This window comes from Xenopus tropicalis, chromosome 3, assembly GCF_000004195.4.
Source record: "Xenopus tropicalis strain Nigerian chromosome 3, UCB_Xtro_10.0, whole genome shotgun sequence".
In the NCBI taxonomy this organism is placed as follows: domain Eukaryota; kingdom Metazoa; phylum Chordata; class Amphibia; order Anura; family Pipidae; genus Xenopus; species Xenopus tropicalis.
In genome coordinates this window covers 98,734,773-98,758,559 of record NC_030679.2, presented here as the reverse complement: position 1 = coordinate 98,758,559, position 23,787 = coordinate 98,734,773, and the positions used below count along the sequence as shown (strand labels likewise).

At 39.1% G+C, this 23,787-nt stretch overlaps 1 long non-coding RNA gene across 2 annotated transcripts in view; it reads right to left on the bottom strand.

The window, feature by feature from the left end:
- Positions 1-23,787, bottom strand: part of LOC101734496 — a 44,054-nt gene that overhangs the window by 5,759 nt on the left and 14,508 nt on the right. Inside the window, exons 3-4 of one of the 2 annotated variants that reach the window (XR_001171907.3) lie at positions 1,441-1,520; positions 806-955 (exon numbers count right to left, since the gene is read on the bottom strand). This is a non-coding gene — a long non-coding RNA (uncharacterized LOC101734496). Of the gene's footprint in view, positions 1-805; positions 956-1,440; positions 1,521-23,787 lie in introns of those variants that run through there. The other variant, XR_004222036.1, reaches the window with a different exon arrangement.

The window sequence follows — 23,787 nt, the reverse complement described above, 5'->3', positions numbered from 1 at the left end:
GGGGTAGCTGCGAGCGCTTCCTCTTCCTTATTCGCTGCGCGCGCATGCGCAGTAGAGTGAAAAAGCCGAACTTAAACATAGAAGTCGGCTTTTCACTCTACTGCGCATGCGCCGGCCCACGGATTTCGCCGGCAGCGCGAAGACGGAAGGAGGAAGGCTCGCTGCAGGGGCACCAGCCTGGGGTACAAGGTAAGCGGCCTAACATTTTGGCACCCCCAAGTGACTTAGCCTTTCCTTCTCCTTTAAGTTAAACATTTAATTTCACCAGAACTCCTGTTAATAAGCATTCAATTTATCTGAACATTCCATTGTACTATGCATTCATTTTCCTGAACATTTTATTTCAACATTCCTTTTAGCTAAATGTATTATGTAGTACAGGTATGGGACCCGTTATCCAGAATGCTTGGGACCTGAGGTTTTCCGGATAAGGGGTCTTTCCGTAATTCGGATCTCCTACCTTAAGCCTGCTAATAAAATTATTTAAAATTATTTAAAATTATTTTTGGCGATCCGAAAGTCACAAAATTTTCGTATCCGAACGATTGTAAAATGCAGGAAAACCTTTCCGACTTTGATCCTTCTGTGCATGATTTTGGAAGCCTCCCATAGGAAACAATGGCACTCTGCAGCTCCAACCTGGCCCAAGGAAAGTCTCCCATAGGGCTCAATGGCACTCTGCAGCTCCAACCTGGCCCAAGGAAAGTCACGATACTGAAGCTTGAATGAATCCGAAACTTTCATACTCGGTGCAACAATACGATTTTTTCGCACAAATTTTGTTGCAAAGTATGAAAAAGTCACAAAAAAGTTGCCGAAAAGCGTTCGTGGATTAGTAAATGTGCCCCTTAGTTTTCCACTTTGTTTAGTGTCGATTGCCTTGTCCAACCATCTTGTGTAGCTGCAATTTACAGAGGCAAAATGCCCTTGCACCAATGCCATCCCCAAGCTCACTCTAAAAATATAGACAGCTTATTGGGATAACCAGACCCCGATTAACTCATTAATCACTTAATCAAAGATAAAAACAGCTGTGGGCTATAAAGGAATCTCTTGTTCCAGAGGAGGAGTAGATATAAATGTCAACTGCTAATGTCGGGCTATAATAAATGAAAACTAACCGAAACTAGAGATTCAAAAAAGTCTCGGTTTTGGCTGTAAAGTCTATACATCCTTTGCCAATCAGTGGGCAAGCAGTATAAGACAACAGCTTACAAATGAGACATTTTGAGAATTGTTGGGTTTTATGAGCAAAGCCCATGCTCTGACAGCTGGGGGACAAAAATTGGCATCAGCTGCACATGGGACATAGGGCATGTTTAGGGTTAAGTGTATTTGTTCACATGTAGAATATAGGTATAGTGAATGCTGGCATCTAATTGGTGGGATTTTGGTGCAGTATGAGTCATGCAGTTACAGCTGCACAGGTGCAGTACTTACCTGGACTGAGCAGGCTTTGAGGCACCTCAGCAGCAACATGTCTCGGCTTGAAAAGGTGACCCTGAAAAAGAGTTACCCACCTAAAAAAAATATAGAAATATCTTTGTTGCAGCTTTGGAGGGAAGTAAAAAAAAAAGTATTTTGTTTAATGCTAAGTAACAAAAATATTGACAGGCTCCTGGCAATTATGGCAGGAGCTTGAAGCATTACAAGCTTAAAAAGTAATTTTTGTTAATCACTATGATTTAAATGTCGGATAACAGTTTCATTTCAATTTCAAATAAAGCTGCGGCCTTTTTCACCTCCAGCTCCTAACTTTGTCAGTCTGATTTAGTTAATATTACTGGTCCATGCTACTTGTCCCATGAAGCACAGCAATAAACACAAAATTTCTACTCTAGAAATCCTGTGCAGTTCCTATCAGTCCTTATGTTGGGCTGATACAGGAGAACATAAGGCACTGAATACCTTCTCTATATTCCTGTTATATTTAAATTGCCCTCCCAATTCTTTCTACCCTATAATAACTTTTATTCTGTGCCATTTTAACAATAAGTGCACTCAGATTTTACTATTCCATTAGTACACAGGCACTGAAAGCACAATGTCTTGTCAATAGGTGTTACTATAGTAACTAGCAAATCATATAGCTCATATTTTAATTACTATGAGCTCTATCCATGCCATTACTCTGGCACAGAGATGTAAGCTGGCATTATTGATAAATAATCTAAGCTATCATTGTTGATAAATATTTTATACAAGTGAGGCAGTTATGTAGAATATTACATCAGTTGTCTTTCTAGTTTACAATTATTTAGATCATTTTAAATAAGAAAAGAAACATTACAATTTAAACTGTACTATACTCTCTACTGTACCTGTAAAGAGAGCACAAAATAAGTATGATGATTACAGACCTGTGCCATGTGTTTATAACTATTAATTAATGGGCTTTTTTTTCTGCATTTTAAGTGCCACTAAATATTTGTTTTTTTTCTAATAATGAAATGCTTTAGGGGTTTCTTTGTGCACATACTTGTGTTGTCAAAATATGTACTAAGCTGAAATGTTGCCATTAAATTATTGTAAAACTGCTTTTTTTTTATTTTATTTGGTATTTAATATCCTCGGGCAACAGACCTGCAGTAGAACTTATGCAAAATTTATTACGTCCATATTAAGTCTGTAAACATTAAGCTTTAAAGCTGCATTCAGAGCATGTTTAACACCCGCTTACTATTCCACTTATTCTTGAATAACAGCACCACCTACAGGCAAATCAATCCCAGAAGGCCCTGTGGAACAGCTGAGCCTCTTTTTTCTTTCTTAGTACCAAGGTGTTTGACTTCTGCATTTTGTGAGCATTCAGGATATATCATAAAAATGAATTCTTGTTTGCTTAGTATTTGTAATAAAGTAATACATGAGGGTTCAGAACGAATCGTCAAACTTCCCTGTGGTCGCAGGACCCTCACAACCCTCCCGTTAATGGCAGCACATTTGAAAATGGGTGTTTGTCTGGCAATCTCTCTCTTATTTTATGTGCACGCACCAACAAACACTATGCTAAGGGACTTATTCATCAAGGGTTGAGGTGTAAATATATACTAATATAAATATATTATGCATATGTCCTTTTCTATTCATTACTTTGCAATGCATTGCATACAGCAGTGTTGCTGTATAAATAAATATACACAATACAATTAACACATTTTTCCATTGCTGGACTGCCTGCTGGACATACAGAATTACATATAAGGCAACCAACAACCAATACAAGAGGTGAAGAGGGCCCTTCCCAAAAGAGCTTGCAATCTATAAGGAGAAAGGATTGAGACACACTTAATATATCTAGATGTATTAAGCAGATATATTAAAAGTTATCATGTAACATTCAATATTTTACATTGAAATTTGGTATATATGCACCTCTGTGAAGGTGAATTACAAAGTATCAAACTGCAATGCCATAAACAATACAAGCAAATAAGCATATTGAATTCCCCAGACAACAATATTGTTTGGTACATTCTTCCAATTAATTCAGTGCAGTGGCTGCTAAAATTCTAGCCCATGGGATTTTCTAACATTTTACATATGTTTCTTCCATTGGTCATTTTAATCATGTGAGAGAACTACTGGGCAAAGCTCGAAGGGACTGGTGAATATTCAGTATTAAATCAATTCCTTCTGCTACAACGCAGGACATGCTGACATGAATTTCCACACTGTCAACTTCAGAAACCCAAAAGGGACAAAGAACTATTTTTAACAGCAGTAGCAAAAAACATTTTGTTTAATCAAAATCGAATTAATTAACTGCGACACTGACCATTTTATTAATGCTCAACATAACACTTTTACTTTTAAAAACTGTACACAGCACTTGAGTAACTGTTGTTCATCCTGTTTAAAGTTGAAACTACTGACTGTTTAAATATAAACAAGGGCAATGGGTACATAGCCAGGGATTCTTATACAGATCTTTAGCCACTGTACTAATGGGATCCAAAGCTCTCTCTTTAAGCTCCAAATAGCTTCCCAGAAAGAGCTGGCAAATACATTTTTACAGCCAACAACAAAATTATTTTCTGGATATTTCAGTAGTAAAATTCTCAGACAGTACATAAACCAATTTAACTTCTTTTAAATTCCTGCAGTTCCGATCATTTGAGCTGATGACCTGGATCAACAGAATAGGAAGTTGGCTACACACATGTATGGCCATTCATACACCAGCCTTCTGTTCTGCCCACCAGCTGGGTTCAACAGTGCACTGACAAGTGTATGTCCAGCTCAAATTATAATACTTTAAAATGAGTATTGCCAGCCTGCATTTTATAAAGGTTTCTATTTTTAACAAGAAACCAAATAAAAAATGATATAGCAATATTTTAAATATGTTTTAAAATGTATGAAAAAAAAATAAAGGCAAATAAATAATAAACAGGTTTAGCACTGTAAAATAACATATTTGGCTAAACATAAACACTTCTCTTTATTTATTATAAGTTGGTTCTCTCTTTTTGACCCTGACCCTATAAGCACTTTTCTTTATTTATAGGTTGGTTCTCTTTTTTGGTGAGTTGCAGCTCCTCACTGCTTTTTCTCGCCTACTAGAGCCTGAATGAATACAGATAATGCAAAGGCAGCGCTATGTATCATATGACTAATAAAGCTTGGGATAATGACACATTGTTAATGGTGGTGAGTGCTATATGGAGACATGGATTCTGCTCATGCTCACTAGCTATTGTAATCTGATATTAATTAAACCAAAATGTATCAAAGCAATCTGACTGGATCTCAAGTAAGCAATCTAATTCGGTCTGTAAGATTATATATTGCATAAAACAGACCAAAGTCACCACTGTCATCTTCAATTCCCCCCCCCCCCGCCAAGCAGTGTTGGACTGGGGCACCTGGGGCCCACCAGAGAACCTTATTGCAGGGGCCCACTCGCCACTTTGACCACTGCCACCCCACCTTACGTTGTACATCATGTCTCAAGTATACTGCAGTAGGGATAAAAGTGAAACTTTGGGGTCCAAAAATGAACTGAGCATGGTGCCAACATTTTTATGCCCGTTGCCACACACTTTAGTCATAGTTACCGAAAATAATAGCTGCCGAATATCATTTATGATTAGTGATGAGCAAATTTTTTCGGCAGGCATAGATTCGCAGCAAATTTTCGCATTTCGCCATTGGCGAATTGTTTTGCATAACTTTTGAGAAAATTTGCAGCTGAAAAATTTGTTGTGCGTCAAAAAAGTCGAAGAGGCGTGGCTGAGTGAAACCACCAACATATTTCGGGAATTTTGCGGCGAAGCAAAACGGGACAGATTCGTTCATCACTATTTATGATCACATTAACTCTAGACCTGCAGAAATCTTTAATTTAAGTATTAACTTTACACATGGCAGTAATATGAATGCAGCAAGTAGATATCAGCACATGTACCCCAGGCATGTCATAAACCTTTCTTCTTTATGCTTCCATGCTGCTCGCCCTGTTCTGTCAAAGACATTTACGGTCTGTTCCTCTATCGCTCCTAAGATCCTTATTTTTAACTTAAACTCCCATTCAATGCGAAAGTGGTTTTGTTCCGGAACACAGTTGTCAGGCCTGGCATAGCCCAGCAGGGTGAAGGATAGATGAGCAGGTGGCTAGGGCCTATCACTGAGGCATCAATTCACCAGGGCCCAGCAGAGTGCTGGGTGGATGGGGGCCAAAAAGGAGAGAAGTGGGCTGCCAGCACGGTCTAGTGGGGCATATTTTGGGGCCTGGCAGGACGAGGGCCCACCCTGCCCCCAAGATTTCAGTATATATATATATATATATATATATATATATATATATATATACACACACACACACATTTTTAATCTGAGGCTGTAATAAAAATAATTCAGATATTAAAAAGATACCACATCAGCATGCTGCTGCCTGAGATATAAATGGCTGACATTCATGAAAAATAGTTTTGTCATGGTTTCAAAAACTCCTAAAAAAATCTAAATGCTGGTAAACAGGCCTTATAGTTTGAGCATTGCTCTGAAGTTTATATACTCAGGCCTTTACTTCATAAAATTTTCCTCAGACATATTACCTTCCAACAATGTCGCTTCTCTCATATGGAACATGGGGGACCACATCCATATACCAGAATATATCCAGAACCATATACACTATGGGATTCCCTGTACCAAACTGTCATGTATTGACTAAAATAGATAATAACAACAAACAACTTCTTCACAAGCAAAAAGACCCTTAAAATGAATCTAAATGTGTAGTTTAGAGACATACACATGAGATTCCTCTTGCAGCTGAGGACAGTCAACCAATAATCCTTGAGCCACAGCTTATACATCTTCTTACAAGCTGAACATAGAAGTGCTTGTCCTTGGAATACAGAATGATTTAATGCATATTGTGACATTTATGTACATAGTAAGATTTCTGTTCAAAACAAATTGGCTTGATTAACAGTAACTGATGTGAGTCTGACAAAAGGCTTAAATGAAGAGCAGAAAATGTAGGAAAAGATAAAAGAAGGAAAGTACTGTAATGAATAAAGTACTTTAATGATTTGTGTTTTGTTTCCACTGAATATGTTTGGGGAAAAAAAAAAAAAAACAACAATTTTTTTTGTACAGTGTTTTTGTTTTTTTCAATAGACTTGTTTGTGTGATATCATCATGTTATATAACATTATATAATCTATAACAAATAGCATCTACAGTATGTGTTTCTAATGGTTTATGTTTTCACTTAAAAAAGGGGCTGGCTCCTGAAGCATGCTGCAATAAGCACCAAAAAGATTTGCAGACCTGCTGTTCCCTGTTTTGTTTCTACATTTTGTTTGCTAGAATCTAGGGTGCACCCACATCAAGCAATTCTTTCAATAGGAATTGGTTCTTTACCTGTCTGCAGAGGTATCAATATGCCATTGTATCCCCTAAACTATAACAAACAAACAAACAATAGACAAACAAGTAGCTGAAAAAAGATGGTAAACCCTTTAAAGGAGACATATTGGATAAATGGGAAAAACCCTAATTTTGTAGGCAATTATGAATAATATACGGTGCTGGTTTCACTTTGGGATATATATTAATCCTATCTCTAAAAATGGCCCCTTTATTAGATTCTATAAGTTCTCTGTCTGTGTTTCAAATGAAGGGTGGGCGTGTCCTAATGGTCCCTGCCAGAAGCACAGCAGGAGGGGGAGAGCCAATCACAGCCCTGCATTCACACAAGCAAAGACAGGCTTCAGTTACCTATCAGGTCAGCCTAGCTGCTGTTCCTATCCCACAGTGCCTGTACTGAGTGCCGCCGGCTCCCCTGCACACCCAGAGAATTCAGCCAGCAGGAAGTGGAACAGATGGGCGGGACTAGTAGGGTTTTGGTGGAATTTCTCAATAAATAGTATAATTCACTGGTACATACTTAACTTTTATATGATATGTCTCCTCCTAAAATATAACTTGAAAATAGAAAAATGTTTTATTTGCATTTATGTATCAACTATTCTTATTAGGATGTTAGTCAATCATATTCAAGAATCTTCTTGTACAACACCAAATAGTACCATTCAGAATATTTATGCCACAGTTTAACATACTTCATATAATTTCTGAGAAATCTAACCTGAAAAAGATCACCCAAAAAAGTTACTGTTATTACTGCTTGGTAAAACCTCCTTCATTTTAATGCATACATTTTATCGTAATATTTCAAAGACTTACATTAAAACTGATCTGACATTGTGCCTCTCAACATCCTTGGCTTAACTAAACTAAAACATGTTGGTAGCCTATGGTGTAAAGCAATAAATCAAATATGTTTTTATTTGAATTAGCATTATTTGCATTATTAAAAAGCTCTAAAGGAGCTGACTATCTAAGTTCCCTTTCACATTCACACAACAAACCTGCTAGGGTCAGTTTCATCAGGAGCCGGTTAACTTGCTTCTTTGTTTTTTTCGAGAGAAAAAATTAAATAGATTGTTTGTTTTTTGTGAGAAGAAGTTAAAGGGCCCAAAGGGGGAGAACGTACAGACTCCTGGTGGATAATGCCCAGTTGCATTACTGCACCCATTAAATTTTACAATACTGTGCGTGTTAATGAGTCTAAGTTTGTGTTACAGGTGCTTGGGAAAGAAAAGTAAAAGGCTTGTTTCCTTGTCCTTTAAAGATTATAAAGTGCAGAATTCTACATAAGAAGGTGTGGAATATACAGTAGGGTTACGGCAAAGTTGGATTTCTTTGCAATGTAATTCAATCAGTGAGGGTTTCTCCTATGCAATGAGTTTGCAATATATGTCTTAATGATAAACAGCAAACAAGTCAACTTTTGCTTCATATATGGTTATTTTGGGTTGTTTCTAGACAAAAATGGAAACAAGTAGATGTTTTTTTACTGTAGATCCAGAATTTTTCTTAGAAGTGTGCAGTTCCCAACAGATAGATAAAAATATGTTGGTGTTAATGCAGCTCTAACTGTAACAGGAAGAAGTGTGGAAGCAAAAGGCAGAACTCTGTCCATTCATTCACTGATGTGACCTAACATGTATGTGTGCCTTGGCTTGTTTGTGTGCACTGTGAATCCTATGATCCCAGGGGGCGGCCCTTATTTCTTAAAATGACAATTTTCTATTTCGGAGTACCCAACAGCACATAGTACTATAAAAGTATATTTTTATGGAGAACAACATTGTTTGAGGGTATAGATTTCCTGCTAAAAATCATTTGAAAATTAAATAACCCAATAGGATAGTTGTGCTTTCAATAAGGGTTAAATATATCTTATTTGGGATCAAGTACAAGGTACTGTTTTATAATTACAGAGAAAGGGAAAAATACAAAAACATCAAATGACTTTTCCATAATTCACAGCTTTCTGGATAACGGGTTCCCAGCTAACATATCCCATACCTGTACTACAAAAAAAAAACAATTAACCAGTTGCAAAAACAATTAAATCTTGTGTGCAAGTTGGTACATCCCATGAGCTTTACTTTACAATTTGAGCAAGTTTCTCCCAGTCTCTGCAGACTCTGCAGTCTGTATTACTAAAGGCATCTTGGTCTGCATTACATTTTATGGGAAATGGAACCTTCTCTGTAAAGAGAATCATAACACATTCTAGAGCCTAGAACACTGACCCTAATAACCAGCATTTTCAGTTGCTGGACAGAAAGAGGCACAACAGGAAGGCTGATAATTCTAAAACCATAAAAATGCAGACTACTGAAAAAGTTGTGTTGAATAAGTCAACAATAAAAATTCCATTTAAAGCTGACTTTTACAGAGTGTCTCTCTTAGGTAAAAACACAGGTCTAGCCTTACCTGTGGCATTAGGCATACTATTGCCAATCCACACTCACCAGCACACCCTGGTCTTTCCACTCAGTTCCGCATGGTGCACAATATTAGGAGAGACTTCGCCACTCTACGCCACGATCCAAACAGCACAAAAGTACCGGCACAACAGGACTTAATTTAAGTGGGATAAACCCGTTTATCCCGCTTAAATTAAGTCCTGTTGTGCTGGTATTTTTGTGCTGTTTGGATTAGGTATACTATGACACTATCTATGATGGATTAACTATACATAATTTCCCACCCAGGGTCTCATGTCACATGTTTGGGAATAAATATTATACATACTTGGCTTCCGTAGAGGGAAATGTCCCTATACTTCTAATAGGGTAAATATCCTCATGCTTAAGCAGTATAAAACAACAAAATGTACATGGCTTGGATCCTTGACAAAAATTAACCAAAAAGTAAAATGCTGGTTAATGCCAATGTCCAAGGTAATGTAGGCATTAAGATGTATTATCAAGCAACCCCTGCAGAGAAGAATTCGCATCTACAAATCCATAGATGCTTTATAAGTACAAACAATAATGCTAAAACAGTCTATGAAAGCAATAAAAAGCAATGAAACAATTATAATTTACTAATTAACACCATTCCAGTTCCCATTCATTGCACCTTGTTTATCTATAGCACCGTTTTAAAATACACATAATTCCCTTAACTAACTTCCTATGTATAATAGAAGAAATACACTGAGTATCACCAAAACCAGAAGTCCATTACTGATAAAACTTCATGCCAAAGAGTGTGTTGAAGGGGGTCCCTTTTGGGCAGTTCTTGTGACCCCGGAGCAGCAGGGTTGGAGGAGGGGCTGCATGACCCAGCTCAGCATCACTGGCATGGGGATAGGCCAGTTAAGCTAAAAGCGGAGGAGAAGGGTATATAGGAGAGGCAGTGAGGGCTGGCTATCCACCATTTTGGGAGATAACAGCAGAGGAAAGATCCCCACCCACCCTCCCTTAGTTGGGGGTTGGTTCTATTGGGTTACTCCACTGATTCTAGACGTCACACATGTGGCCTTGGAGGGTCAGGGGTACACGGGTTAGTTAGCTAGTGTAAGAGACAGGGGGAGTAGCAGGAAAATTACGCGGATGAGTGGCGTCATGGTAGTCGTCACAGCTTTGGCGGGTCCTTGTCAGTCTGCCGGGGAGGAAAGCTTGTTCTGGTATGCCAGATTAGGTAGAGTGGATGGTTTAACCCCTAAGGTGGGTGACCATTGGCGGATGGAATAAGAAAGGTGCGCTAAAAGGCGCTGGGTGGGCACTGAACATGGCTAATTGGGAAAGGGGACCAGTTAGGTCCCGGAGTGGCGGGGTTATCCTCTGAGCTAGGGATTTGGCGGCTGGAGGATAGCACGGCTCAAGGTGGTTGTGGAAGGGCAGACTGGCAAGGGGCTCGGGGTCAGTATTTTCGGTTCAGTAATGTTTGCACTTGTTACATTGATGTATTGTTATATTTAAACATGTTATAAGTTTGTATTCAATTTGCACTGTTTGTATTTATAAATAAAGCTGTGGTCATTATCATTTCCAACAATGATATCGTCACGCAGTTTTTATTGGTGAGTAAGGTGAGGTGGATGCGTGGGTCATGTATTTGTGTAGGATCTGGGATTCTTTTAATGCACAAGCCATGTCCCTTTGGGATCATTTTATACAATGGGGATATACAGTACATTTAGGGATATTAAAATTGCCTATGATAGGATGGTCTTGGCTAAGTGAGAAGACCTCCTAACATCCAAACATGCCAAGGGTACATTGAGGCCTGATGTCTCCCCTTGATTTTACCAGAATATGGCTATGGGGGTCCCTCATGTCATTACTATCTTTTATAATAATAATGTAAGAAAGAGTTCAGAGATATTGGGGCCTCTTGAGACAGGATCCTGTTGTAAAACCAGTGTTACCTACACAACCAAACTTTGCTTTAAGAGGGGAGGAATATATGTTCTATAGGTGCCCCAGTTGTTTTTTTAATTGTGGTTCTACCAGATTTACACATTGGTTGGATGTTAAAGCGACTTATAGATGTGGAAGATCACGTTGTTATGAGTAGTGCATGTATGTCACCTTTTAAGGAATTTGTCCATAATAACAATTCTAGGAGATATAAGATATATTATTTTTTGCTAATTATGGCACTAGCAGTGTGACTTATTTTGCATGTGGCATGCAATACTTTGGTTAGACAATCAGATCAATTAGGAAGCGTATTTATGAGCATTTCATTTTTGTATCTAGACATGATATGGGCTCTGCTATTGCCAAACATCATGAAGGTGCATTATCTCCTTTCAGGTAACTGATAGAGTGGTACCAGATATTAGCAAAGGTGGTGCATGTCTTTTTCCTTCTAAGGCTGGAGAAATACTGAATTTATAATCTGAATATCATCTCACCACTTGGGTTTACTAGGAAGTGGGAGTTGAATTAATTTCTGGAATGAACTAGTGATGTTAGTATGTTGAAATCTCCCCAGTTCCCCGATTTTTCTCATTTTTTGTTAAGAAAGTGGTAAAAATAGTAATTGCTATGCTACCCATTTCTGAACAAAATTTGTTAAATTTTTTTTAATGGAACAAAAACTAATGGAATAGTGCTATAGTTTTTCCCTTAAGTAACAAGGCAAAGTGACTCAGGAAATCACTACAATGGAAATGGCTTATGACTATACTTGAAACAGACAAACGGCTGCACCAAGATCCCTTGCCACAAAGGTGGTGAGGTTGGAGGGCAAACGCCAAGATTGACTTTGTACCTAGGAAATAAAACTATGTGGCAGGACATCTTGCCCAAGGTTACTGTTTTTTTACATACAGTATATTCAGGATTGGCAAACCACCATCTGCATAATGTATAAAGGTAAAATTTCTTTGAAGTAACCATATAACAAGTATAAAGCTAAGATAATTCTGGTCCAGCATACCAGTTCTTCCTGACACCTGCTATATCAATACAAAGGAAAATCTCTGTTATCATTTGCTATTTGTGCAACCTTTTGCATTGAAATTACAGCTTAGTTCTAAAATGTCATGCTATCTCATTATTGCCACATCACATAGCTGTATTTTAGTGTTCTCCAATGCAGCTTCATCTTGTGCAATAGGCCAAAAGCTTGCGCTTCTCTCAGTTTCTTTGTCATTTATTACTGTGGTGCTTGTAGAATACAAGAGCTGATTGTGATCTTTAAATAGACACAATGACATTTCCATTTTGTACCAATCTAAAGGAGGACCATAAAATTGTTATTGAAGAACATTTTAATAGTATTTGGTTCAGCTCTTTACTCACAGTATACTGGTTTGTCAGACTTTACTGTTTGCTAAGCAAAGTAATGAATGGAAAATCTGTCATTTAGAGATGTTAAAAGATAATCACATTAGCATCAATAAAATTCACACTTAAGCAAATGTAATGTTCCATTGTGACTTATTCCCCTACATTCTACACCCTAGTAAGCTTTACAGCTGTCTCTGTTTGCCAGGTAGATTAATACCAATGTATCATACACAAAACTGACTTGCACCTAATGAATCACATGCAATTGCATTCTTGATACTATGGGGTTGATTCACTAAAGGTTGATAAGCGTTATCGCATGTTTTTTTGCATTCAAATTGACGCGATAAATAACGACCGATTCGTAATTTCATATGCATTAAATCGCACGCTACTGCAATGCGTTAATTTTAATTTGTGCATAGAAATAATACTAACGCATGATTCACAAACACATATGAAGCATTAAACGCACTAAATATCGCATCAGTCTGTGTGAAAATTAACACCTACTTGGGGCAGGCGGTACTTAAAGAAAATTGTGGTTGGTGAGCTTTTGGCAACACAACATGGACTTTGCAGTGGGATTTTTTCAAGTCTGTGTTGGCCCTAGAGTCGCGCATCCTCCAGTTTTCAGGGAAATGGTCATTTTCAGAAAAGTAGTTTTACGAACGTAATGGTTACATGCATTAAATAGTGCGCTTATATAGCAAGCGGCGAAATATATCTCGCACAGCGGGAATTACCACGTGCGGAAATTAACGCAAGAGAAACGCTCATCGCGACTTAACGCAAACAACATCGTGTCTAAATCAACGCAAGTATCCTTTTAGTGAATTGTGTGTTAAGTTGCAAAAAATAAGATAACATTTTTAACACATGCAATAAATTAGTCACTTTATATTTGCAATGTGAAAAGCGATGCAATGGTCACAAACAACATACACACACACGCACAGTGGCCATGCTCACGCAAATACCTATCTCCTTCGCGAGCCATTTGTGAATATATGGGCGCAATGTGGCACAGCAGTGCAATATTTAAGCAGTTAGGGGAATGCATGTGCAAAACAACCATATGTGAATAATTATACACTGCACAAACTTTATAAATGACCCCCATACTGTAGTTTGCAGCCTTCTAAGACAGTGTGCTTCAGCATACTGATATATAACTGAAAAATAGATTATCTTGCACTGCTTACTGTCTAGGGGCCAGGGGTACCAGGTAAGTTGTTACTATCACAAGGGGGTGCCTAACATTTGGCACCCCCCAGTGACTGAGACTATCCTTCTCCTATAAGTAATAAATATAACTAATAACTAAAAAAATATAAAGTAGTACAAATAAACAATTGTTTATACAAAAAACATACAAAGTACAAACGACATGTACATCAGTTTTGCAGTCTGATGTTGACTGTCAGTATCTGTAAATTATAGGTATGGGAGAGCATGAAGCATGAATGGAATATAATGATCTTTGCCACTTTTAATCATATCCTAATTACGGAGTTCGGCTAAGGAAAAAGAAACAGGTGTATGTGCAAGTTGGCACACTTTATTTGGTATGCCACAGTAATTTGCATAGGAGATGGAGTGGCAATTAGCGATTATGACAGCATTTTCTCACTATCTGTTCCTAAACTGGAACACTTAAACCAGACAAGATGACTGCAATTAGATGTTGAACTTCAGGATATTATTATCTGATTACTTGTGGCATTTCCATCAGATTGTCATTATTGCTATCAAATCCCAATTTTTCTGTGTAACAGTTTAAAATAAACCTTTTAGATTCAGATTGTAACAGTATGAATATCTTTGAATTAGTACAGTACAAAGTTTGTATTCCTCCATAACACAAAAAGAGGGTTAAGGCATAGTGGAGGCTTTATTGGAGACCAGTATGGAATGCCAACTCCTCTACTCCCTAGGATTTTCTAATATTAGTGTTACAAAAAAATATTTTAAATTATTTTTTTTTTTAGGTACAGAAATGGGGGCAGCATGTTGTTATTCAGAACCCCTACATATTCCCAAGGAACATTATTGTATTACATTTAATAAAATGCATATACCACCAAACATTATGGATCTGTTATCTGGAATGCTTGGGGACCTGGGGGTATTCTGGATAAGGAATCTTTCCCATTTCGCTTTGCCCAAAAATTTGCGAAACTGCTGAAAAATTTGCAAAAGAGCAAAAAATTTGTCAAACACGTGAACTTTTTTTACATGCGCAACTTTTTTTTCTCACTCCCAATACATTAAAGTCAATGGCCTTTTTCTCACTCCAAATGCATTAAAGTTTTTTATCACTCCTCCCATGTGCACTGTTTTTTTTGTTTTTTTTTTACACACACAATTTTTTGGCTGACGCAAATTTTCTCCACGGTTTAGCGAACAAATTTGCCAGTGGACCCTGGGGCTTTTCAGATAAAGGATTTTTCCATAATTTCCATCTACATACCTTACAGTATGTCTGCTAAAAATAATTCAAACATAAAATAAAGCCTATAAAATTTTTTGCCACCAATATGGATTGATGCAGCTTAGTTACCATCAAGTGTTTTATATTACAGTAGAAAACAAAAATCATTATAAAAATTAGAAATATATGCTTAAAATTTACTTTTTGGGAGATGACCTTCCTGTAATTAGCAACTTTTTGGTCAACAGATCCCATACCATTATCTCTCTTCAGGCTATGATAAATTCTTGGGAGTTATGACTGTATAAACATTTTCATTTATGAGCCCTTTAGGGTAATGGCAATAGACATTTTTTTACCTATGTTTAATGCCTCAAGCACGGTCAACAAAACATCTGAAATACCCTCCCCATTGTGAATTGGTAAAACATCTTATTTGCGTAACTGTCAGAAAATGCAGGAGAATGCAGTTTCTGGTGGTTATCGTGATTTATATGTTTTACTGATGTTGATTTTTGGATGAGGGCAACATGTGTACAGTGTGTCTTTATGCTTAAAGGTGGCCATACACGGGCAGATTGTAGCTGCTGATATCGGTCCCTTGGACCAATGCGGCAGCTTACCGGCCTGTGTAGGGGCAGGAACGAAGGGCATGCCTGACCAATATCTGGCCTGAAATTGCGCAATATTGATTAGGCAGATTAAAAGATTAAGTCGGATCGGGGACCGCATCGCCTGGTTGATGAGGTCCCCAAACCGATTGCCCCATTTCCGCCGTTATAATTCACCAAACGATCAAATTAGCCTACATTTACTCCGATATCTTCACGTGTATGGCCACAACCCCAATGACATCTGGTCATACTGTTGGTTTTTCTTGGCCATTTCTCTCACCTGACTTCCTGTAATGAGATAAAAGGCTTATGAACAATGTTAAAAATCAAAAACCCCAAGCTGAGCCAGCAAAACCTTCATTGAAGTTAGTGAAAGTTTTTAAAAAAAATCAGAAAAATTCAGGTTTTAGTAAATCTGCTTCCATGTACGTTTAATGTCTTCAGTCTACTGTCCAAAATGTACCCACATGCCTAAAGGACTTTGTATATATAGTATAGTATAGACATACTGTATGGGAATATTAGGCAATTATTGTGAAATAACACAAAGCTAAATGTGTTTCCTTTATTTACATATGGAAAAAAAATAAATCTTAAACATTTAAATAGGACTTTATTATACTAAATATTTCACATAAAACAGCCTATATTTTATATTTTTATAAAAGTATGTACCACTGTAAAAATTGCCGTTTTAGGTGCTAAAGTCCATCATTTGGATTGCATGAGGCAGTGTGCTCACACAGGAACTAAAAACGCAAACTAGGTTATACCTGCCAACGAATAGACAGAGCTGTGTCTTCTGTCCCTCACTTATTCCTCTTAGAATTTACATTGTTTCCTGTCAAGGAGATCCGTGAGAGAAACAACAGAGCATCACAAGTGGCAGCCAAGGTAAAAGGTGTAAATTAAATTAAATAAAATCAGAATCGGAGTTTACCTTCCCTACATTTACTCAGGCCTGGGTTTGTGGGAAGGCCACAAAAGTGTGATTTTAGGAGGGAGCAGCATACCTTCCTAATCCCAGAGGGGCTTATTTACTAAAAATGGAAATATTTGCACTTAAGCAGGAAACCATAATCACCCAATGTGAGTATATTTTTATTTATATAGCATATATATATATATATATATATATATATATACATGAAGTGCTTTACAGCAGAAAAATGAATTAATAGAAAAACTGTGCTCAATAAAATAATGAATACATAGCACAGTTACATTATTGATTAAGAACTAAGGGGGAGATTCACTAAGACACGAACGCTCGGAACATTCATATGAACGCTCCGAGCGTATCCTTGCCGATTTTTTCGCGACCGCGCGATTTTTCTGCATGCCCGCGCGAAAAATTCGGAAAGGCTCTGCCGCTGTTTACAATGGTCAATACGAAAATTGCGTGACTTTCGGATCACCAATACGATATTATCATGAGTAATACGATCTTTCTGTAAGCATTTTCGGGATATTTGCGACCTTCAGAAATTTTTGTTTCCAATCTGAAGTTTTCCCATTCGTGATTCGAATTTGTGGATTAGTAAATGTGCCCCTAAGTGTTAGAGAGACAAGAGAAAGGAGAACCCTGACCCATAGAGCTCTCAATGCAATCCTCTCAATGCACCAGTCCCTAGGTCATTGCGCACGCCGCCTGTTGTACCCTCCCTAGGCGGCACACATCATGGCACGGATGTACTGTACATCATGGCGCCAGCATGTCTGGATGCTCAACACTGCAGCTTAACATCAGTGCAACTCCTGATGGATGACCCAGCATCATGTCGGCATGTAATTAGGTGCCAATTTTGGGTTTAAATAGCCCTTTTTGGCCAGGCAGTTTGGCTAAGTTTAACCATACATGCAGAATATTTATTAAAATGTGAAAATATACCACTTTACTTTAACAGTAATTCCTTTTAAGGTCTGTGATAAATAAAAGTTTACCACCACATGGAGCTTACTATGTGAAAGCTTATTAGCAGGAAACTACTTGAGTGCTACACAGTTCATTCATTTACTCTGCAAGAAACTGTTTGAAAAGAACACTAAATTAAATTTGCTTTGAACACAAGGAAACTAAGTAATGTGTTAGTACAAAAAACTATTGGTTTTTAAGGCCATTATGAGGCCCCAGGCAAACACAGATGCTTTTTACATTTTCTATGCCATGGGTAGCTGCCTCTGCAATTACACAAAATAATTATTATGGTCAAGGTTTTAGGAAAATGGCATTGAGAAAAAAAAAACTAAATTCATGTGATCGATTTGGGACATATTTATTTCTGTTTCTTTTTTACTGGGCAAATATTGCTAAAGTTTACAGGGAATGATTTTTTAAACTTTTTCAAACAAAATAAATCAATAAGCAAATTAGAAAGGTATTTATAGAATATCTGACAAAACTTTATTTACTTTTAAAAAATAATTAAAACACACTAAAACTGAAATTGAGACCATAACATGAGGAGATAATTTCAACAGAAATTTACTAGGCCATTGTATGAACTATCTACTGTATTGTCTGTCCATTTAGGCTAAGGACTGAGACAGGAAGCCCTGAAGCTATAAACGCAGGGGCTGCATGACAAGGGATCCGAATGACCAGCAGCCAGATTACACTGGTTTATGTTTAAAGATTGAAAAATCAGATGCAGCTGTGATTGGGTGAGAAGCAGTATGTTAAGGAGGGAAAAAGCTGGGCTGGGGGTGGAGAAGGATAGGGATATGATGTCACAAAAGAAGGAGTTCACTTCCTATCTTCTGAACAGGTAGAAACATGAGGCAGAGCTCTCTCAGTAATATAATGTTATTAGCTGCAGTATATACACACTAACTCCTCACTATACTGCTGGCTTTGGGGGTAGGACTATTTGGGCAGACTGTTTGTTAGGCTCTTGCTGTTTGTTTGCAGCTTTACAGCAGTTAATCTCACTGTAGCCACTCAGGCAGCATGGAAGTCAGCCTGGGCCCAAAAATGTACCCTCTCTATTAAATAGGAATACAGGCTGTGACATTGAGCTGCAGCTACTGCAACTCATTACAGTATACAGAGAGCTATAGTTGGAGTATACAGAGAGCTGTAGTTGGAGTATACAGAGAGAGCTATAGTTGGAGTATACAGAGAGCTGTAGTTGGATTATACAGAGAGAGCTATAGTTGGAGTATACAGAGAGAGCTATAGTTGGAGTATACAGAGAGCTGTAGTTGGAGTATACAGAGAGCTGTAGTTGGAGTATACAGAGAGCTATAGCTGGAGTATACAGAGAGCTGTAGTTGGAGTATACAGAGAGCTATAGTCGGAGTATACAGAGAGCTATAGTCGGAGTATACAGAGAGCTGTAGTTGGAGTATACAGAGAGCTATAGTTGGAGTATACAGAGAGCTGTAGTTGGAGTATACAGAGCTGTAGTTGGAGTATACAGAGAGCTACAGTTGGAGTATACAGAGAGAGCTGTAGTTGGAGGTGGGGCTCAGTTGGTAATAAGGCAAAGCCTGAATTCAGTAACTTTCCTGGGCTTTGTTTTACTAACACTACGTATTATACAGTAGTTCTATAGATATAATCATTTGATTCAGCAGCCTGCTGTCAGAGTTTTACCTCTAAATTTACTGGGCCTTATCCAGTTGCAGATGTCATCTATCTATATATTATTAACCCATGCAGAACCTGCCAGATAGCCATCTAGTTATTTGGACAACATTCCTGTAGAGGCTACACTCAGGCTGTGTACCTAGGGCAGAAGTAGTTCTACTGTGTTTCGGCGCACACATACACATATATATATATATATAGAGAGAGAGAGTGAGGGAGGAGGGGATCACAGTACAATTGCCCCTGTGAGTGTATCATGGACCATGTACAGACCTCTCTCTTTTACATAATGTTATTAGTTGAAGTATATACAAATTTACTCCTCATTATACTACTAGCATTGGGGGTAGAACTATTTGGGCAGGCTGCTCAATAGTCGTTTCCTTGTTGTTGCTACAGCAGTTAATTGCACTGTAGTCACTTGGGCAGCAGGGGAGTCAGCCTTAGTCCTAAAAGGCATCCTCTCTATTAAATATAGAAATCCAGGCTGTGACACTGAGCTGCTGCTACTGCAACTCATCAAAGTACACAGAGAGCAGTAGTTTGAGTTTACAGAGAGGAGCTTAGTCAGGAATAGGGCAAAGCCTGAATATAGTAACTTTCCCAGGCTTTGGTTTAAGAAGTCTGTACATTGCATGGTATTTCTATAGATATAGTTCTCGATTTAGCAGCCTTTAGTAAGATCCTTACCTCTAATTTATTGAGTCACAGATTTCAGGTCATGCTCAGAGGACAATCCGCTGCTACTGCAGACAGAACCTAAATATAGTATAATCCTCTATTAGTACAACTAGTAGGAGTCCAGATACTGATGGGTAAGTATAAAAAACAGAGCCTGCCTATTGTAGCTTAGCTGGGATGCAGCCGACTGTTAGCGAGGCAGGTGCTTGATGGGCTTGGGTCCCACAGGAGTGTTGACAATTGGCTGCCTGGTTACACTTGCCCACCCAACCCCTAACGGTTGGGTGGCTGGCATGCCAGGTAGTCCATGAAGGCGGATGGTGGTTTATTACTGGCAAGCATTCCCTCTGAAAAAAGGTTTGTATAAGAAAGCCACAGCGCCTGTGAAAATACCATACGCTTAGCACAATGTCGCTTGCAGTTTCAGGGCACTCAGCTTGCAATTGGGGGGTAGATACAATTTCACCATATCTGTGCAATTATATAGAATTAGCAACCCCAAGATTATATGATAGAGGCCTGCTTACTGTAGATTATATGTGTATATATATATATATATGTATGTATATATATGTATATTTAAACTGATCACATAGCTCCCTGGCACAATGCTAGCCTTTAATTCATAGAACTTATTTTTAAATTTTCTGGGCAGAAAGCAGTTCCCCACTGTCAGTATATGATTTGATCACCTGGGGGGGAGGGCATACAAGCAGGCAAGAAACTAATAGCCCCCATTCTCAACAAGGTTATTATTTCTTTCTTTCTATGGCTAGTTGTCACTACAGTGACTATAATATCAAAGCCTAAGAAAAAGTGGTTGGTTGGCCTTTTTCCCTGAGCTGGGGCCCTTATGAGCTAGGCTTGCAAGGTTGGATGGAGGTCTCTGCACAAAGGGATGGGCTGTGGCAAAAAAGCACAGTAGTCTGTACGGGAGCAGCGACAGGAGCAGTTTGGCCTTACCCTCAAAGCTGGGCATTCACAACGTGGAAGGGCTGCTACGGAAGCAGCATGGTGGAGTGGTTGGTTGGCCTTACCCTCAGAGCTGCGGTAGTGTGTACAGGAACAGCAAGTGTACGGGAGCAGCAACAGGAGCAGTTTGACCTTTTCCTCGAAGCTGGGCATCCACAACGTGGAAGGGCTGCTACGGAAGCAGCATGGTGGAGTGGTTGGTTGGCCTTACCCTCAGAGCTGGGGTCTCTGAGCTGGGTCTCCACATGTGTGGAAGGGCTGCTATGGAAGCAGCATGGTGGAGTGGTGGTTGGCCTTAACCTCAGAGCTGGGGTCTCTGACCTGGGTCTCCACATGTGTGGAAGGGCTGCTATGGAAGCAGCATGGTGGAGTGGTGGTTGGCCTTAACCTCAGAGCTGGGGTCTCTGACCTGGGTCTCCACATGTGTGGAAGGGCTGCTATGGAAGCAGCATGGTGGAGTGGTGGTTGGCCTTACCCTCAGAGCTGGGGTCTCTGAGCTGGGTTTTCACAGTATGGATGGGCAGCTACCGGACCAGTATGGCAAAGTGGTTGGATGACCTTACCCTCTGAGCGAGGCAAGTACAGCCGGAGGGAGGTCTCCACAGAGAGGACAGGCAGCTATGGAGCAGCTTGGTAAGTGGTTGGTTGATCTTACCCTCTGAGCTAGGCGTGTACAGCTGGAGGGCATGGTAAGTGGTTGGTTGACTTGTGCTCCATTGTTATTAACAGAAGTGCAAGTTTGGTATCCAGGATGGAATCAGATTGCCTTTGAAAAGCCGTGTTTGCATCCTAGTCTACCACATGGGCAGAATACATGGTAATTTGCAGCAAAATAATGCTACAAATTTTTAGTCTCTTGGCCAATAGAATGCTCCAGTGGTTTTTGTTTTTTGTGCTCATCAAATCCTCTAGTTGAGAACTATTTGGGCTGATATGCCAGGCATCCTAGTGGGAAGTTTTGCCTTGCTGTAACGTGTCCAAAAAATATACATCCATAACTGGCCATATTGGTAATTGCACATGGTCATGGATTTAAAGGTATTTCAATAAAGGAAAGTATTTATTTATGTTTTGCATACATATGATATTTAAAAAAAAAAAAAAAAAATGATTTGTATTTATACCATAGAGCTAATGGCCAATTTTATTCTATCCTGTGGTACAGTATGTGTGATACAAAAAGAAATGTTTTATAACATAGTTAAAAATTTATGGTGGGGACGAACCCAACTGAAGGTTTTCAGTTGGGCTCGTTGTGGCGGTAGGACCTTGCCAGAGTACTGCACAGGAAATTTTAGAAGAGGGAGAAAGGAGCTTCTCTCCTTTGACTGCACGGTGGGTTGATTGATACAGACGCTACTACTGCTTGTGCTAGGTGACAGCCTGCTTGGATTTCCTATCATCGAGGCACTGCAGATTCAGGACCGGCAGCAGGGCTGCTGAACTTCTCTCATGGTGGGAGATGCAGCTCCTGCTGGTAGCAGAGTTTGGGGCCATCCTCTCTGTAGGTAGAGGCAGCCTAATACTCAGTGGTGGATATAATGACATAGTGCTGATCTCAAGTCTTCAGTAAGGAACAGCAGAGCATAGTAGCGATCTCTTATGGAATTCTGGCTTTGAATATTGCCTTGGGGTGAGGCTGGCAAGGTCCTATTTATTTGATAAAATGTAAATAAATGCTGTGGCCTCTTTTTACCCATTTCCGTCTCCTGGTGTTTTATTAATGTATGTAACAATGGGGTTCAGAGGGATGGCTGAAGGCGAAGGGAAATTGAGGAGTCCCCTTGTCAAGGAAGCCCTGAAGCTATAAACGCAGGGGCTGCATGACAAGGGATCCGAATGACCAGCAGCCAGATTACACTGGTTTATGTTTAAAGATTGAAAAATCAGATGCAGCTGTGATTGGGTGAGAAGCAGTATGTTAAGGAGGGAAAAAGCTGGGCTGGGGGTGGAGAAGGATAGGGATATGATGTCACAAAAGAAGGAGTTCACTTCCTATCTTCTGAACAGGTAGAAACATCCCACCCACCCTCCCCTCTTTTTTGCATATTTTGTAAAATGCCAGGATATTTTCTTTTTTATGCTCTCATATTATCTGTTAATAACAGAATGTGAATGTTTTCCTATATGCACTGTTATATTGTGGTTTTGGTAACACTATACAGTATGAATGTGAGAGTCTGCATGGTATTATTAATGTTAAATAAAAGTGAAATCCTTGATCCAGGGAATTTTCCGATCGCCAGGTGGGGTCAGGAAGGAATTTTTTCCCTCTTGAGGCATAATTGGCACAGGCTTCAGGCTGGGTTTTTTGCCTTCCTCTGGATCAAAACAGTGGATATATGTTAATGTATTTTAAGTTGTTTCTGTCACAGCAGCAGTAGGACCTTGCCAGAGTACTGCACAGGAAATTTTAGAAGAGGGAGAAAGGAGCTTCTCTCCTTTGACTGCACGGTGGGTTGATTGATACAGACGCTACTACTGCTTGTGCTAGGTGACAGCCTGCTTGGATTTCCTATCATCGAGGCACTGCAGATTCAGGACCGGCAGCAGGGCTGCTGAACTTCTCTCATGGTGGGAGATGCAGCTCCTGCTGGTAGCAGAGTTTGGGGCCATCCTCTCTGTAGGTAGAGGCAGCCTAATACTCAGTGGTGGATATAATGACATAGTGCTGATCTCAAGTCTTCAGTAAGGAACAGCAGAGCATAGTAGCGATCTCTTATGGAATTCTGGCTTTGAATATTGCCTTGGGGTGAGGCTGGCAAGGTCCTATTTATTTGATAAAATGTAAATAAATGCTGTGGCCTCTTTTTACCCATTTCCGTCTCCTGGTGTTTTATTAATGTATGTAACAATGGGGTTCAGAGGGATGGC